This window comes from Motacilla alba, chromosome 2 (genome assembly GCF_015832195.1).
Source record: "Motacilla alba alba isolate MOTALB_02 chromosome 2, Motacilla_alba_V1.0_pri, whole genome shotgun sequence".
NCBI lineage: Eukaryota > Metazoa > Chordata > Aves > Passeriformes > Motacillidae > Motacilla > Motacilla alba.
In genome coordinates this window covers 110,277,387-110,295,153 of record NC_052017.1, presented here as the reverse complement: position 1 = coordinate 110,295,153, position 17,767 = coordinate 110,277,387, and the positions used below count along the sequence as shown (strand labels likewise).

At 40.5% G+C, this 17,767-nt stretch overlaps 1 non-coding gene and 1 pseudogene across 1 annotated transcript; one reads left to right on the top strand and one right to left on the bottom strand.

Annotated features, from left to right (window-relative positions):
• Nucleotides 1-17,767, bottom strand: part of LOC119696960 — an 87,322-nt pseudogene that overhangs the window by 56,995 nt on the left and 12,560 nt on the right.
• TRNAA-AGC lies at nucleotides 4,098-4,170 on the top strand. Its single transcript has one exon. It is a non-coding gene; the product is annotated as a tRNA-Ala (tRNA).

The window sequence follows — 17,767 nt, the reverse complement described above, 5'->3', positions numbered from 1 at the left end:
CTTGTGAGACATTTTTGTTGAGAAGTAAAAATGAAAGGAATGGTAAAAATACAGAATTAGCCAGAGAGCAAACACACTGTAGAAAGATGCTATTCCTCTTCCATGTCTAGAGCACCCTGAGGCCTGCAAGCCCAGGACACATGACACTTAAAAAGACATGGGAAACAGAAGGCTGTGGGAAGGCAAGTCATAAGGCTGTTCCTTGTACTTGCCAAAAAAAATGTCACCACATCTACCCTTTACCACAAAAAGCTGAGAATAAGGGTCAAGTGTCAGCATGGGGGGTAGAAACAAGCAGCCAAGAAAGAAGAGGTGGGCAGATGCCTGTGGGGTCTGCCATGAGGGAAAAAAAGGAAAAAGACATCTTACAAACCTGTTCACTACAAGTCCCACATTCATAACTGTTTCCAAATGGAAGGCTGTGAAAAGCCAAAACAAACATTTCCAATTCTTTTTGAACCCATCAGACAATATAGGAAAAATATGTGCATTTTATGGTTTGAGGGCACAACCTTTTAATTATGTGTTTGCATTGTCATGTCCAAGACCTTTTTTTCTCCTCAAAAATTAATATTTCCTCAAGCAATGCAGCTATTTATCTTGGATGAACATAAATTGAAACAGAATCTGCCTGTGCAGAGAGAGGCTCAGAAGGGTTAGAACATGACACCTAGGGGAATTCAGAACGCACTGCAATGCAATCCTCGTCATTTTTCTAGGGCCTTTTCAACTCGGTTCCCTACAGTTCTTAAGAGTTTCTGGATATTGCTTTGCATACTCTGTATGTACACGTGCAGAGGCACTTAGAAAACAGAGAAAAAGTACAGGTAGTTGGGAAAGTAGGGAGAAACTGAAGAAAAGAAAATGTAGGAATTTCCCCTGTACCAGAGCTGAATAAACAGCAGTTCCTGGCATCTAAGAGCAGCAAGTGTTCTGGCATATAATTATAATCACCTCTCGTTTCTCTGTGATAGAGCACAGTCTCATGAGCTGAGCAAAATATCAATCAACTGCTTTTGCCCTTAAAGATTTATACGTGCAGAAAGACTGCAAAGCAATGGTTTACAAATGATACTTAAAATGTATTGAGGCATTACAAGAAAATCCAGGCCTACTTTGGAAAAGACATTACAGTTAGTCATCACTTGGGCTCTCAGAAAACTTACATCTAGTGTGCAGGCATCAACTTTCCCCTCTTCAAGTCTTACAGACTTAGTTGGCCAACAATTCACCCAGTAACTTCAAAATATGCATAACAGTAATAACAGAAGCAGAAATAGCAGAGTTCATTTTTACCTAATTACTTAATGGATAAGTAAGTGCTAAAGCACCAAGAGGACACTGAAGGATGACTTTTTCCATAATCAGTCTAATTATTATTTCACAATAGAGAGGGTTTCTTGCACACACAACACCTTTCAAGCTAGAACATAAGAAAAAGAAATGCTTGCTACAGAATTTACACAACCTATCACTAACATGGAGCCAGCTTGGTGTGAGTGCCAATGAACAGCTACTTTATCAAAGACTGTGCAACAGCATACTAGGAGGGAAAATCCATACTTAGTCACTCTGTGTGAATTCTGACATCTGCAAAGATTTCAGTGAGATACTTTTGGGCAAAACCAGCTGGGCAGCCAAGTCTGGGTTTAGTCATGGGTGAAATTTCCACACGCACTAACACTCCCAGGCCGTGAATGTCCTGCCCTGGAAGGGTGAAAACTTCCCCCTTGTGACCTCAACTTTATTTCTCTGTTGATTAAGCTGAATTTCAGCTGCACCTTACAACTCACTGTCCCCAGGTGTCGCAATCAGGGAGAGCAAAGAACATGCTCTCTAAGTAAAAGAATATTATTTGCAAATACTTCAGCTTTCAGAAGTTTGCCTGGAAAGTGTTGTAGTGCAGACTCAAGATGTTCTGTTACGAAAGGAGGGGGAAACAGAAATGTGAAATGTGTTCCAAATGAATCCCAAAATTTTGAAATCTATGAGGCACAACTTGACCAGAGAGACCTGTGAGGTTTCCCATTAGATCACTTGCCTGTACTGTAAATCCTTACTCCATCCCGGAGGCCATACTCAACCCCAGCATTAAAAGGTGAATTGTACAAGGCCCTCATCCCCCACAGACGTGAACTCACAAAGCAAGCAGTGTGACCTACAACTGTTTTGTAACCCAGCAGAAACACCCCTTTTCTTCTTTGTAAACCCCTGATGGCATTATCATATCTGTAATCTCAAAAAAAATAAAAATAGGAAAAGAGACAGTCAGATTTCTCAGTCAGTGTTACTTCCAAACTTACAATCCACAAGTAAAAGTTCCCAGATAAAACAAAACAAAACAAAACAAAACAAAAAACCCTCTTGGGGCAAACCAGAAACAGGCCAATACTTTATGTCTCTCTGGTTCAATGTGCACAGGGTACCCACAGTGCTTTATTTAGTTGCAGCAGCAAAAGTTAAACTCAACCTTGGCCACAAAAATACTTGAAAACTCTACATACTTACCATCATCCCAGTGAGGGGGATGGTTAGTCTTAAAAGACCTCTGAAAAATGAGGCAGCTCCAATGGCAGCAGAGACCTGTATCAATCCATACTCCATATTCACAAGTTTGAACACCAGTTAAGGAATCAAGGATCGATCCCATCATCCTGCCACACAAAGCTCCTCTGCACCTGTATACAAGAAGAAAAAGATCAATCCTTTTGCCAGTGGTGGTGTTTTGTGGAAATGCTTTAACTTTCTTTTCATCCCAGATTAATTTTGTCAGGTTCTGTAGCAACTAGTTTTCCACGAAAACTCTCAACCTTCCTTAGTACTGCCATTTGCTTTATGCCGATCTCAAGCATGAAGCTGCCAGATTGACCACACTCTGAAGAAATAGGACTAACGCTGTCTGTCTATATGTCCTTCCAAGCACAGTAAGAATTAACCTTATAGCAAAAGTCAAAAGTATAGGTCACAGAAAGACACACTGAGATATTTCAGATTAAAAGGCCACACTTCTAGAACTCTAGTCTTATATAATTTCTCAAAATTTGGTCTGCATTCGCTCCATAAAACTGGCAAATAAAATATTACAGTCATATAATAAATGGGCAAAAAGGAGTAACAGGTATTAATGACTTGGCCAAAACTAACCAAGAATGAAGTCATGAAGAGAACCCAGGAGTCCTCAAACCAACCTACACTGAAGAGCTAAGCCAAAATGTAGCACAGTTGTGCAGGTAATTGCTGATGTGATGCGCAACATTCCATCCCAAATGCAAGGAATTAGATATACAGACTCAAGCGTCAGACAGTGAATGGGATTCGTACATTCACTTCCCAGAAACCATGAAGAATTATTATTATTATTATTAATTATTATTATTATTTGCCGCGCTGGTGCCTCAAAGCCTCTACTCTCTCCTATGAGAGAGGAGATCACACTCCAGCCAGCGCGCTCCGACACTGCAGCCAGCGGCAAAGTGGGGCACTACCCTGATGCACCTCGGGTGTCTGGGCAGTGCCTTAGCAGGAGTCAGCGGCTACAACGAGAGAGGCAAGGAAGAAAAACGGAGTGGACTTTGGCCAGGGGTTCAATGTAAAGCTTTATTGTACCTCCAGGGAGGCCAGCCGAACAAAGACAGCATGTAGCAGAGACACTAGCTTATATAGGGGGTTAACCAAGGGGTGGATACAATGTGTGAACCAATCAGGGAGAGCATGGGTGGAAACACAGAGATAATTGAAGCACCGGCTAGCAAATGCAACGTAACAAGAGGTGGGACTTTGGTTTCTGGTCCAATCATATGGAGAGGAAGAAGAATTTTCTAGAACTAGGAGCAGGGCTACCAAATGACAGACAGGGACCTAGGGAGTGGTTAACAGACTGACTTAAGGGAGGAGGTAATTGACTGGCAACTCACAACTGCAGGGAAATCACCAATCAGGGTAGCAGTGGGGACCCAGGCTTGAACCACTTTATAACACAGGGGGAACAGAACATACCAACCTAGAAATTAACTCGCACACTACAACAATTATTATTACTACAAAAGCAATTTTTATGATATCTGTTATATAGTTATTTCTTTTCCAACTGTGCACAGGGGGAATTAGCTCAAATGGTAGAGCGCTCGCTTAGCATGCGAGAGGTAGTGGGATCGATGCCCACATTCTCCAGCATTGCATTTTGCTGAACAAGGGGCTGGAGAGCAGCACTGCAGGAAGGGCCCCAGGGGATTGAACATGAGCAAGTTGAACATGAGCCAACAGTGCCCTGGCAGCCAGGAGGGCCAACCCTGTCCTAGGGGCCATCAGGCACAGCATCACCAGCTGGGCAAGGGAGGGGATTGTCCCGCTCTGCTCTATAGCCTCACCTTGAGTGCTGTGAAAAGTTTTGGGCACCACAATATAAAAAAGGCATTAAGCACTTACAGAGCATCCAAAGGAGGTCACGAGGGTGGTGAAGAAAGAGAAGGGTGGAAGAGGAAGCCTGATGAGGAGTGGTTGAAGTCACTAGATCTGCTAGGCTTGAGGAGACTGAGGGGAGACCTCATTGCAGTGTGCAACTTCCTTGTGAGGGGAAGAGAAGGGATGGACACTGATGTCTCCTCTCGGTGTGACCAGTGACAGGACTCAAGGGAATGGCTTGAAGCTGTCGGGGAGGTTTAGGTTGGATATTAGGAAAATGTTTTTCATTCACTGGGTGGGTGGGCACTGGAACAGGCTCCCCAGGAAGTGGTCAGAGCACCAAACCTGAAGGAGTCCAATGAGCATTTGGAAAATGCTCTCAGGCCCATGGCATGATTCTTGGAGTGTCCTGTCCAGGGCCAGGAGGTGAACTTTGAGGATCGTAGTGGGTACCCTCCAGCCCAGGATATTCTATGATTCGCGGAGCATCATCTTGCACCATTACACAACTTTTTCCCATTTATTCACACATCTATTTGATTGATGGATAAAGTTCTGGAATGATTTTTAAAACTCTATGTAGTTCTAGACTGATTATAAAAATCAGGTTATCGGGTCAAAAACACAAGTGCTGACTGATAGACTTAACTGTCTGTATCTATTCAGCCAAGTACAACATGTTTCAGCAAACACTGCATATTAAGAATTGATTTAGACAACATTTTTGGGGAGGGCTGGAGGTGAATACACGGGGGTAGGGCAAAGGCAGGAGGTTGCGCACACAACTAATTCTTTTTTATATTTTTTCAATATTTTTGAATGACATTATGCACTCTCCAGCCATGACCCCTTGCTTAAGCAAGGGGTTGAACATTAAGCCTCTCAGCATTACTGCAAGAACCTTGCTCTAGTCAACAACAGCTTTCTAAAAACTATGACAAAGACCCAGATGCAGTTTTCTCCGAAGTTCAGGGTGTTATGTCCAAGATTAAGGTTCAGGCTATTACATACATAAGAAACAGATGAAAAGTCTGGATCTGAACCCATAGTCCTACAGTTACAGAGATTGAGCCAGAAGCTGAGACTCTTTCTGGATCCCCAGAGGATTCAAATGATCTAAACTTGGAAAGTCTACAGTTTTGGCTATGGTCCTTCCACAGCTATTCTCAGATGATATTTCTTCATTCTTTTCCCCAGTTTTAGCATCTCTTTCCAAGCAACCCATCCTGTTCTACCTATATAGCTTCCTCCAAGCACTTGGAGCTTTGCATTGCCAAGTTTCAACCTACAATTCAGATTATTGCTACTTGACACAGGCTTTTTGTACAGAGAGCATGAAGCAGGACTGAAGTGAAGTATAGGAATAACCAGGCCACTGGCAAACCCAGAACCTGCTGTTCAACAGCCAAGGATGAAATAAAATGCCAAAGCAATGCAGAGGGATGTGCATCCAGATTCTTCATGAGTCCCACATTTAAAAAGCTATGTGATCCCTTGCTTCCCACTGTCAACTGGAAGCACAGCATCTGCAACACAGAGGAAGAGACATGTAGAGATACAAAACATTGAAAGGTCCTTTTAGAAAAATGCAGGTTTTAGTAGTTCTCATTTGCCTTAACCTTATTTTTAAAAAGCAATGAGTTTACATGACAGCTTCAGCATCTGGGGCACTTGCCGTAAAACAAGGAATATATGTTCTGTCCAGTCTGGTCTGTGTGATGTTAATCCTGCTCTAAATAAGGAGAAACTGCAGTGATTTAAACCAAAGAAAGGCAATTGGACTACTTGAGCAGGACTCCTTTCCCCCTTCCTTTCAGAGACAGCAACTCAGGATCTTCCCAGCATATTTGTCTCAATTAGTTCTGATATGCCAGAAGGGAGCATTACATTACTTTTAAGAAAACCTGCCTTATGAGTGAATATCCTTCAATATACCCTCAAGTTATTTGAGTTCCTTCTCAAGTATCAATCACATAACTCCCCTTGATTGAAGGCTTGATTAGAATATCTGACTCCCTCTGGACTAATCCATACGCTTGATGAACTGCTTGTTTCTGAAATTTCCCTCTTGAGCTGATTTATGCTTAAATATTAAAAGCAAAACAAAAAAAAATGTTAATAATGGATGAATATAACTTGCCTTGCTGCCTGTACAGAATGTGTAGGTTTACACAAAATGCCAACTTTCCCTTAAATATCCCAATTAAGTTGTTTTGTTAACTAATAAATCTAGTTTACTAGATCCGTTTGTTATTTATTGTGCTAATCTATCTGGTTTATTAATGCTTATTTTCCTATACATAAACTTCTGGCTGCTGAAACCCCAAATTCTCAAAACCAGAAATTACTTTATGCTGTCTAAAACACAGAAAACAAGGACAAAAAAAATTAAAATGCATAGAGCCTGGCCTTGACTGCTTTGCTCACACAACACTGTAACTCTATCAAAGGCGATTAGCTGACCAAGAATTATCATTCCTGAGGAGCACTTCAGTGGATAAGAACAGCACTCAGAGCTGATGGGTGCATTTGCAATTAGGAAGCTTTGCACTGGAGAGCACCATGGAGAGCTGGAAGGACATAGAGGTTTCCTTTCCCACATCAGCACAGGCTATACTCAAACCACACCTCAAAGACATCTGTCCCACGCGTTCTTAAAACTCTCCTTTGGTAAACAGTGGCACCAGTTATTTCAACATTTTGCAGCTTAGATTGTTGGTTATCATGCTGGCCACAACCAGCATGCTCTGCTATTCCTGGACGCTTTCTCGATCTCTGTCATCCGGAACAAGTGAACTCTCCGTGCAGGTACAGCCTCCTTCTTCCAGTCTGGAAAGCAGCCGGCATGTTTTGGACATCACCACAAGCTACACGGTAACAATATGAACTCTGTTCCTGGAACAAAGAGCAGGAGATCTGTGGTATTTGACCCACCTGATCCCTGCTCAGAACTACAAGGAAAAATTAAAATGCAGCCAACATCTAGTGCAAGAAAATTTCTTCCAGACCCCAGATTGGCAACCAAAGGGACACAAGATACTTCCCAGTCTTGTGTTTGCTTTTTACATTATTCCAACCTCTCAAACAAGAATATATTCCAAATTCATAATGGTCAATAAAAGAAGAAAAACCTGATTACTCTATGCTGGTTTCGAAGCCATGTGATTCTGTAACTCACTTATATCAAAGCCTCAAGTTCTATACATATGTCTTTGCTACCAGTAAAGGAGTGCACACTCAAAAAACAGCACATCTGAGAAGCAATTCGAAGCTTGCAGCAATGCCAAAATAACTGAGAGAGAAACAGCAGAAGATGGTGGGATTTTACAATTAAATTACAAATGGTTGAGCAAGAAGAGCAAAGCACAGTGAGTGAAGGTGTAGGGCTTGCTTACACACAGGGTTTTGTACCTCTAACTCTTCCTGTATGAAGTCAGTGCATTTAGTAAGACAGATTTCTCCCTGGTGGCAACAGGAGGACTGCACTGCCACACCGCAGGAATACATGTTCAGTTCTGAGACTTGTTGGTGGAAAAAAACCATTGCTTCTTAACCTGCTTCTCTTGCCTTCCCGTGACTTCCTATTCCTCCTTCTCCAAGGAATATCAATGCCTGCTGGAAGAGCTACAAAACACTACTGAAAGTACTGTTCAGTGTAAATGTGTGAGGAGAAGCTATGATAGAAGGAAGTGCTGTCATGCTGGCTTAGCCACATACAGCCCCACCTGGAGCTGCAGCCTTTCACTATCACAGTTTAAAAGCAAAACCATACATCTGACTAAATTTGATCAGCACACAAGACAAAATTTAGCATCTTACAATTTCCTTGTCATTTGGTTCTTATTGCATCTCTTAAAGTGGCAAGAGTGCTTATTACTAATCCATTGAATCTCAAAAGGGTAATTATATTTATCTGCTCCTGGAGCACTGACTGATAATCTCACATTACGCTGAGATGAGCCAAATTTAAATGGTCCTAACTAAAGTCTTACAGCTGCAATAATAATTCCCTTTTTCAATTCCTCAGAAAAAGAGGAGTGAACAAGCTGCTTTTCCGCATTTAGTCTTATTACAAGCTCATTAGAGACATCATCACTACCTTCAGCATGTGCATGACCTTTCAAAGTCCAGAACAATTTGATGCTTAATTCCTTTCAGATCTATCCAGTTTCCATATGATGTACTGTTTATAACTTGTAGGCCCACCAAATAAAAAATTGACACTAAGCCCATCCAGCCTCTAGGTTGGCTCAGCCTGACTATTTTGATTCAGAGACAAACAAATAATTATTGTGGTTTCAGATATTTTTTCCTTAACAGAAAAAAAAAAAAAAGTTTTGCTTTGAAAAATAATGTTTTGCAAGCATTTAGTCCTTAAAATAAAGAGGGGGGAAAGAAAAGTATGCCAGAGTGAGGGAAGAGACTTTTCCTGTAGCAACCCAAATAGCCAGAGATACCAAATCCTGGTACTAAGTGACAAAGGCTGCTTTTATAAAGAAAATGTAAATACATGTTATAGCAAACAATACTGAATCAAGTATTACAAGTCAAATAACAGACTAGAATTGGTGGCAAGCACGGGAAAGCATGTGTCCTTTCTATGTAAGTATATATAAGTTTATATAAGTATATATAAGTTTATGTAAGTATATATAAGCTGTTTGGAATTGTCCTGGTTCTGGCCCAGATCAGTGGGATGGGTTGTGGCAAAGACCTTGTGGAATTCAATACCACTTTACATCAGGGACATCTGAAAAACCAGGGACAGGGGAAAGGGGCTCTTTTTCTCCCAAGAAGGAGTAAGCATGGAAGGAATAGGGTCTGTCCACCTTTGTTTTTCATTTACTTGGGTTTCATGAGCATTTGGCATGTAATCACCCTCTCTTTGTATATTTTTGTTATTACTATAGTTGTTGTTATTGTTTCCTTATCTCAGTGCTATTTCCAGTAAATTGCTCTTATTTCAATGTGTGATTTCTGCTTTTTTCTCCCACCAGAGAGGGAAGGGGAGCAGCTCATGGTTTTTAATGGGAGTACTGAATTGGGGAATACCATTCCTAAACCATTAAATTAGTCCAGTCACTAATGGCAAGCTAGCCAGTATTTACAGTTTGTTTTATGCAATGCGTATATGATGCTGCCCACGTGGAAGGATGAATAAATACATTTTACAAATTTGTGAATTTGCAAAACTAGAAGATGGCAGTGGCCATTTGCAATGGCTGTGAAATCAAGCTGTCATTCAACCTCAGTCTAAGTAAGCCTTTTTCTACTTCCTCTGGATTCCTCACCTGTATTTCTTAAGAAATATACTTGTACTGCAAAGCCTGTATCAGATTCAAGCACCTCTTCAGCTGTTTAACCCCAAAATCCCAAGTCATTCAGTCACATATTCCCTGCCTGTTTATTAACACAATACTTGCCATTTTAAATTCCTGGATTACAGTTTGTTCTGGGTTACCAAATCATGTCCCTCAGCCAACTGGAGCTGAGAATAACAAAGATTTTTCATCAGTTTCCAGTTCCAGATTTCCAGTTCAACCACAGCCTGTCTGCTATAGATTTATATACTTATCTACAAGGCCTTTACATTTTGTAAAGCAGAATTAGGATTCCACATTGAAGAAGAACTGGTGTGATACATACAGCCACATTTTATTCTCTTTTACATATTTAGTTTCTCTTTCTTTCTTTCTTTCTTTCTTTCTTTCTTTCTTTCTTTCTTTCTTTCTTTCTTTCTTTCTTTCTTTCTTTCTTTCCCTTCCCCCCCCCCCCCCCCTTATTTTGCCATGTTAGCAAAGGCCTCTTACTGGAAAAGTTTAAGTGTGATTAAATTTCAGTGATTAAAAGATTAAGTGTTCCTTCTGTCTCTACATGAATTCATTTTAAATACTCAGATCTGACACACCTTTGAATTTTTTCCATCTGAAATCTTTGTAACTGCTAACTGGAAGAAATGGTTAATAACTGTATTCACATAGATATGCTCATGGTGATCCTCCCCACTTATGTTTCTGAGTTGTTTCTTATGTGGCAATTTTTCACGCTCAAGAGTTCAAAGAAGGAAATGCAGTAAATATCCTGTAACAGCTGTCATGCATACCTGCAGGCATTAAGTAAACAGTCCATTCTGAGATGCAAGGATGGACAAAACAAAGAAAGAAAAGTGTCTTAACCCACTAATGCCACCACTTACCACAAGAAAATTGCCCTTTTGTCCTGCCCACTTATCCCACATTTGCTCATAAGCAATGAGTAAGGCTGAGATTCATCCAATCTACTTCAGGGATGCGACTGTTGCAACCAGGTAACTGGCCTCTGACTCTGTGGCCAGCAGAGAGCACTGGTCCCTCCAGGGAGATTTGGAGCACATGGAATGCTCTACACACGGCCAGCCTGCCCTCCCTGCCCCCTGGCAGATGGGGGAGGTACAGCCAGACTGAGTTCTTTGCAGGCTTGTGCACAGCAGGGACTCTGTGCTAAGTTTTTTTTCATTGGTACTTAAAAGTATGCTGTGAGTCAGAAAGGGTCCATTATTTCAATTAAAATTCCTCCCCATTTATGCAAATCTGAAGTCACTGGTCAGTATGAACAGTTAAAGACTTGTTTGTGACTTGCAAACTTATTGCTTCCCTTCTCTTGTGAGGATGTTATGACAGGATTAATACTCAGTTAATCAACAGAAAATGTTCCTAGACATCCTAGCAAGACTACACAGCTATAAAGCCTAAGGCTAATCATATGCTACATGGTGGAGACACAGACTTGCAATCCAAATGGCTGAAGATACTTTATCAGGTCCTTCTCGTTTTCCACATGCCCATTTTGAAGTAAACATGAATGAAACTAAAAATGTTTGAACTAGAACACAGCACAGCAGAAGTGGTTTTCACTGGCTGCTTTGCATTCACCAAAAGCAAAAGGAGTTTTTACATGAGATGACCACGTTGCATTTCAACGTTGCATTTTTCATCATAATATAGTTCAGTATAACAGTTATATTTCATGCAAAACTAATGTTCAGGGTTTTATCTTAATTGAGATTAATTTACATTTCTATATAAATTGAAGATACACCCAAAATTAAAAGATATTTGGAAAATATTTCAGTAGATGTCTAGAGAAAAATTACAGGAACACACAACCAGAGTAATTTTCCAAGCACAAGGTTTCATCCCCTCTGTGGATAGCTATTTAACAGCTCAGATAGCACATTTGTGGAAACCTTCAAGCTGAGATTCAGCTGTGTGCAGCTGTGACACGTTGTCAGACAATTGTATCTCAAGCCTTTGTTCCCCTGTATCTCAAAGATGACAAGCTTATGGTCAAAACACATCTACAACAGATAGATGATACTGGGAGTAGTTCAGTCTTCACAAAGCTTAGGTCAGGTTTTGTTTTTGAAAACTTGACTCTGGGACAGTTCAAACCCAGGTCAACTTTTTGCCAAAACTCTGAAGTCCAAAGGGAGCTAGAAGGACAGCTAGCCTGGAGCCAGTGGCTACACATCTAAAGCAGTAGCCTATCTTCACAGCTTGGTAGAAAGGAAAATAATCCTCTCAAGTATCCCTTTAAAGTTTTGACAGCTTATATATTAAGTATATATGCATATATCCCTGAATTGCCCACCCTGCCCTTGGAAACACTGAGCTTTTGGAACAGAAGCATTAGTCAACGTGATTTTAAAAAAACAGAAAAAGAAAGATAGCTCTGCCAGATTCTTGGCAAAACATTATCTACATTGTGATTTCCTCACAGAGAGAAAGGTGATGAATTGAGGAGAAGCAAATGCAGGCCAAGGGGCAGCAGGGCTCTTAGAAGACAGCTTCATCTAATCTACGGGCTGAAGATTAGATATTCAATTCCAGTCAAAGGAATGGTACTCCGGGTTATGTTGTGGGTGTGGAAGATACCGTGATGGGTTCTTTCCAAGTTTAAATGCAAACTGGTTTATACAAGATTATTTTTGGTTAAAGTCACTGTGACATAGTTTCTTTCAGCTGCCTCATTATGTGAGTTTATTAAAAAAAAAAAAAAAAAAAAAAAGTTGCATGGTTCTCTCTCAGATCAAACAGTTTCTTTCCTGCCTTTTTCTGCCAAGTTATAATAAAATAAGGACTGTGACCTGAGCAGGATCTTCTACAGCTAACAGAAAAGGAAAAACAGTCTGAATAAGAGTTCAAGCTACAAAGTTAATGTAAAAAAAAAAAAAAAAAAAGCAGAATTAAAAAAAATACAGGATTAAAGCAAAACTATATTTACGGAAAAGCTTTATAAGCACCACAGCCCTACAAAACACATGCTGTTCTCCCATTTTCAGGTATGAGCTAGCAAGGTGCTAACCACTCCATGAACTTTTGGAGTCAGCAAGGCACTGCTTCTTGAACAACATAACTCTGAGGAGTTTTCTTAGTGTTTTCTTTATGTCTGGCACTAAATCTTTGCTAGATGGTCTTACTTTCAATTCTGTAGTGTCTTCTAACTCACTGGCTTTTACTGGCTTGTGTTGGTGCATGTTTTTGTTTTTATTCCGGATAGTGAAATGCAGTGGTTTTTATGTTCTTAAACGGTTGGTGCAAGGTCTCTGTAATGCACCATGAGAAAGCCAAAGGCTTCCCAATGGTAGGGGAAATGGCTGTCAAACACAGCACTCCAGCTCCAAATTGTTAGAACAGTAATGGTTACAAACCCAGCCTCTTGCAAACAGAGGTCCTTTGGAAACCATGGCACTTCCACAGGACTAATGGCAGTCACACATGAGACTCTGCTCCTCGCCCTGCTGGGCTGAAAACTGGATTTTGGTTGAGACATCTCATTGCAGTGCTCAACAGCACAAAGCCACGAACCTGTAGAGAGATAGGGGAGCAAAGCTGTAGCCCAACGTGAGAAGGCTGGGCAGGGGAAGGGCTCTCCCTAAAGCTGAGAAATCCTGTTTTCCTTACTGCCCTTACTCACTCTTTCAAACGTGGAAGTAAAAAGCTTGAAGTGAGCTTCATCGGGGTGTGTTCCCCCAGTAGATGGTGAGCAAACACAGCTGCCAACAGAAATGCCAGCATCCTGCCACTAAGAGGAGCTGAAATTCAGCTGTCATCATTAGCACGGGCATGCTCCAGCACAGCCCTTTCGCCGGGATCCCTCCTCCTCCTCTTCCTCCTAGCCAGGTCAGATTTCACCCCTGAGGAGCCAACAGAGAACCAAACAGCAGATAGCTGCCTCACTGACCAAGAGGAGGACTAGGCAAAGGAGGTGGTGGACTGCCAGAGCACACACAGAACTTCCAAGAACTAAATGAAATGCACTCTTTCTGACACTATGGAGAGGTAAACCATTGGGAAACATGCATCTGTACCAGTCTGTGGAGGGCTTGCAGAGACTTGGCTATGTGCCTCGACCTACAGTTACTTACACTTTTAGCTCTAAAAGTTTCCTCTCTCATATTCAAAATATTGTTTTCCTCCCAGGATCATGCAGGCTGTCAATGCAAGTCAAGGTGATTGCCTTTCCCTGAAATTTTTGTATTTTTGCTGGCTCGGAATGGAAGCTGCTGAAGTGGTGTCTGGGCTGATGGGACGAGAGCATCTCTACAACCAACTCACTGGTCTTCAGTTGAGCAGTACTCTCTCCAGCAGGGAGAGAAGAGAAAGCAAGATTAAAAAAAAAAAACCAGAAAATACAAAAAAACCACCAGAAAATACAAAAAAAAAACCCAGATATGGCATACATTAAACATACTGGCATGTCTGCCTGTAAGAGGGCAGAAAAAAGGGGCTTCGGTGTGCACCAGTTTCCCTAAAGATAGGTTATCTCAACACTTAAAAAGACTGGAAAACTCCTCAGAAACAATTCCTCAAAAATAATGGAAATAAAGGATACTTCTGACAAGTAGGTATTTACTAAAGAAATTTCCAGAGAATCTCAAATTTGCACAATTTACTAAAAGTGCAGTAGAAAAGTTCTGAAGGTTTTCTTTCTTCACATTTAATCATAGAATGGTTTGTAATGAAAGGGACCTGAAAGATCATTTGGTTCCAGTACCCCTGCCATAAGCAGGGATACCTTCCACTAGACCACCCCGGCCTTAAGCACTTCCAGAGATGAGGAGTACACAACTTCCCTGAGTAACCTTGTCCAGTGTCTTGCCACCTTCACAGCCAAGAATTTCTTCTAATATTGAATTTAAACCTGCCCTTTTTGAGTTTGAAGCCATTCCCCCATTCCATCACTACGCGTTCCTGTAAAAAGTCCCTCTCCAGCCTTTCTGCAGCCCCGTTAAGGTATTGGAAGTTGCTCTAAGGCCTCACCAGAGCCTCCTCTGCTCTAGGCTGAACAAACCAAACTCTCTCAACCTGTCTTCATAGGATTCTTAAGGACATAGTGTTCTTCATAACAACATGCTTAAGCTATAACCAAAGCATAAAACTGAAAAGCAGTAAAATATTCAAAATACAGGAACCCTTTGCCTATACCCTTTCTTTTCCAATGGCATGACTGTCCCCAAAGGCATATGATGCCAAATGGAAATTCCAAAGCCTAGATGCAAAGTGGCCCCATCATGTCTTATCAGGACATTTGAGCTCTCCATAGATTGCAAATAAATGCAAAAGCACACCAACACAACTGCTATGTGCCACTAAGCTGAGAAAGTGTTGTCAGAGCAGAAGAGCAGCAGGAGAGTGATTCTACAGGTAAAATACTTCAAGCATAAAAACCAAATCAAACCAAACCAAACAAAGAAAAAAATCTTCTCTATTCTTGTACCAACATTAAATACATGTATGCATTTTGAAAATCCATATTTTCTTTACTCTGTTGCACGTTGTTAAGTACCAGCAGGTTAGATTCATTTTTTCATCCAGCAGTTTGTGACCTGCCCCCATTAGTCTCTGTAAATGTTATATAATTAAGAGAACCATATTATTTATTTACAAAGATAAGCACAGTCTTCAAAAGGTTGCTTGTTTTTCTAAGGGACAATTTTGGAATTGAATTAAAGAAGTGCATATGTAATTGATTAATCTTTAAATTTAGGGGGAAAAAAAGGAAGCTCCTAGAAGACCTCTAAACACTCCAAGGAGAATGGTTGGAATGAAGGCTAAGATGTTCATGTCCAGCAAGTTCTTAATCTGAGTCAAAGAAAGGACAAAAACTGTTCTGAGCATCCTGCCAGTGACATGAATTATTGCATCCTTTCTCACAAAACCTGATACCTCAAAGTCATTTCCATGGAAGAAATAAATCTTTCCTTTTGATTTAGAGAACTCAGCTAATTCATTTAAAGCTGATTTCTTCTTGCACACCTCACAGAGGTGGAATCAAGCAGGTAGACACTGGTGTTGGCACACGGAGGAGAAAACTATGATGTACTGCACTCACCACTGGCACTCAGCACTTCAGGTTACATCTAAATAACACAATATAATGGCTTTAATGAGCACTTCAAAAGACTTTGCTGAATCAGAGCTTTGCTGAATGTTCATTTCTTAAGTGTCAATCTGCATCCATGTGCATTGAGATCATTTATAAGTAAATTTATTTAAGTGAAACTGTGGAAATTCATGCTGAGCTAGAACAACTCACAAAACAACAAATTACAGGCACAGAACATAATCTGGCAGTTGTAATAGTAATTGAATTTTCTGCTTGACTCCTCAAGAAGCAGCAAGGATGAAATCACATTTTAATTTTATCTTCCAAGCAACAAAATGGGGTCAAGAGGTCAGTGATAATCTATTAAATGTTGTGAGGATACTATTTCCCTAGCCCAGGTTTAGAGTTACACAGCTTTTTGTCATGATTAGGGTATGAACAAAGTAAGAGATCATAAACTGTATAAAAAGCTACCTGCCAGGATGTGGTAAGGTCACACGTCAAAAGTTGCCTACAAAAATCCCTAAACTGGTCTAATCTTGGGGCTAGTGGATCAGACAAACTGTCAGCTGTCAGCCTGACTTAAATTACTTGAAGGTGAGGTCCTCTTATTGTTCAAATTATTTTTTCTCCTTCCTTTTCTTCTTGTCCCTAATCTTGTCCTTGCTACAAATAGCCTAGAGTTTAACAAATTCACCAGGTGGCTGCACTAAACACGAGTGGTATTTCCTGAAAAGGGAAATGCCAGGGTCAAAATCCATTCAGGCTTCAAGAGCTGGTCCACAGGGTGCTGCAGACAGAAAAGATGGGTCTGGAAGAGGGAGAATCCCAGCAGCCATTCCCAGACACCAGAAGCTCAACACCTGCATGTACAGTCACAGGGAGAAGGGACAGAGTGAGGGTATATCATGCCTTAGAACCAGGATTACAACAATCACCTACATAGGTACCCTGTGTACCAAGCAAAATTTTAATAATGCTATTTTTACCAATTGCTGTAACAATATCCATCTTTTTCCAAAGGATTTAAAGAGATCTAATATTTAAGGTATAGGAATACAGAGCTTTATTTGAAGTAGAAGAAAGATCTGGTTTATTTACCTCAGGATCCAAATATCTTACATTATATTCTACTTAATTCCAAACCTGCACTAAAACTAAAAATAGGCATACATGATTTTATTGGTTTTTCTCCCTACCTCCATTTTTGCTAAGGAAAAGACATACTGAGATATATGCTTTCAAGTAAAATATGCACATTACATTCTATGTGTGTGGCAGTAAAGGCGAAGTCAAGAGAGTATTCCACAGGCTGTAAATGAAAGGTGGCACAGTATACTCTTTGTTGTTATTGTAATTCAAACCACAAGCTTTGGCCAGTCATCAAGAAAAAAAAATGGTACCTACAGAGTAAGTTTCACCTTTAGAATTAATCCTATGGTCTTTGTAAAAACCAAGTGAAGTTTCCTGAAAATCTCATGCTCTGGAGTACAATAAATTCCCCTGGTAACATTATGCTAGGTAGAATGAAACTAAAAAAACCAAATAATTACTTGAGAAACATAACCCACAAGCTTTCAACTCAGTTTATTCACTGTAAACTGTGTTTTGTTAATGCCACAAAATATACAAGAAACAAAATTTCCCCTGAGCCTCATGTTCAGTGAAATGAAAATGTTTCTGCTTATCTGTACCACATTAAGAGCCAACAACTTATTGAACCCTGCCAGAAGTTATGTCGTTAATAATTTTAGCTAACTTTTCCCTCTAGTAACACTAAGAGAAGATAGAAGGAGACAGAATCCACTGCTCTTTTCAGAAAACATCCTCAACTGAGTGTTAAAAGAGCAAAGCTTATTGTAAAATAGCAACAGAAGTGAATCCACTTTCCCCTCTGCACACAGCTGTTCATTACACAATACTTTGGTTTCAGCAATGAATCTGGCTTCAGAAGGCTTGACCTCTTCCCTGCCCACGTAGCCTCACCTTTCTGCCACAA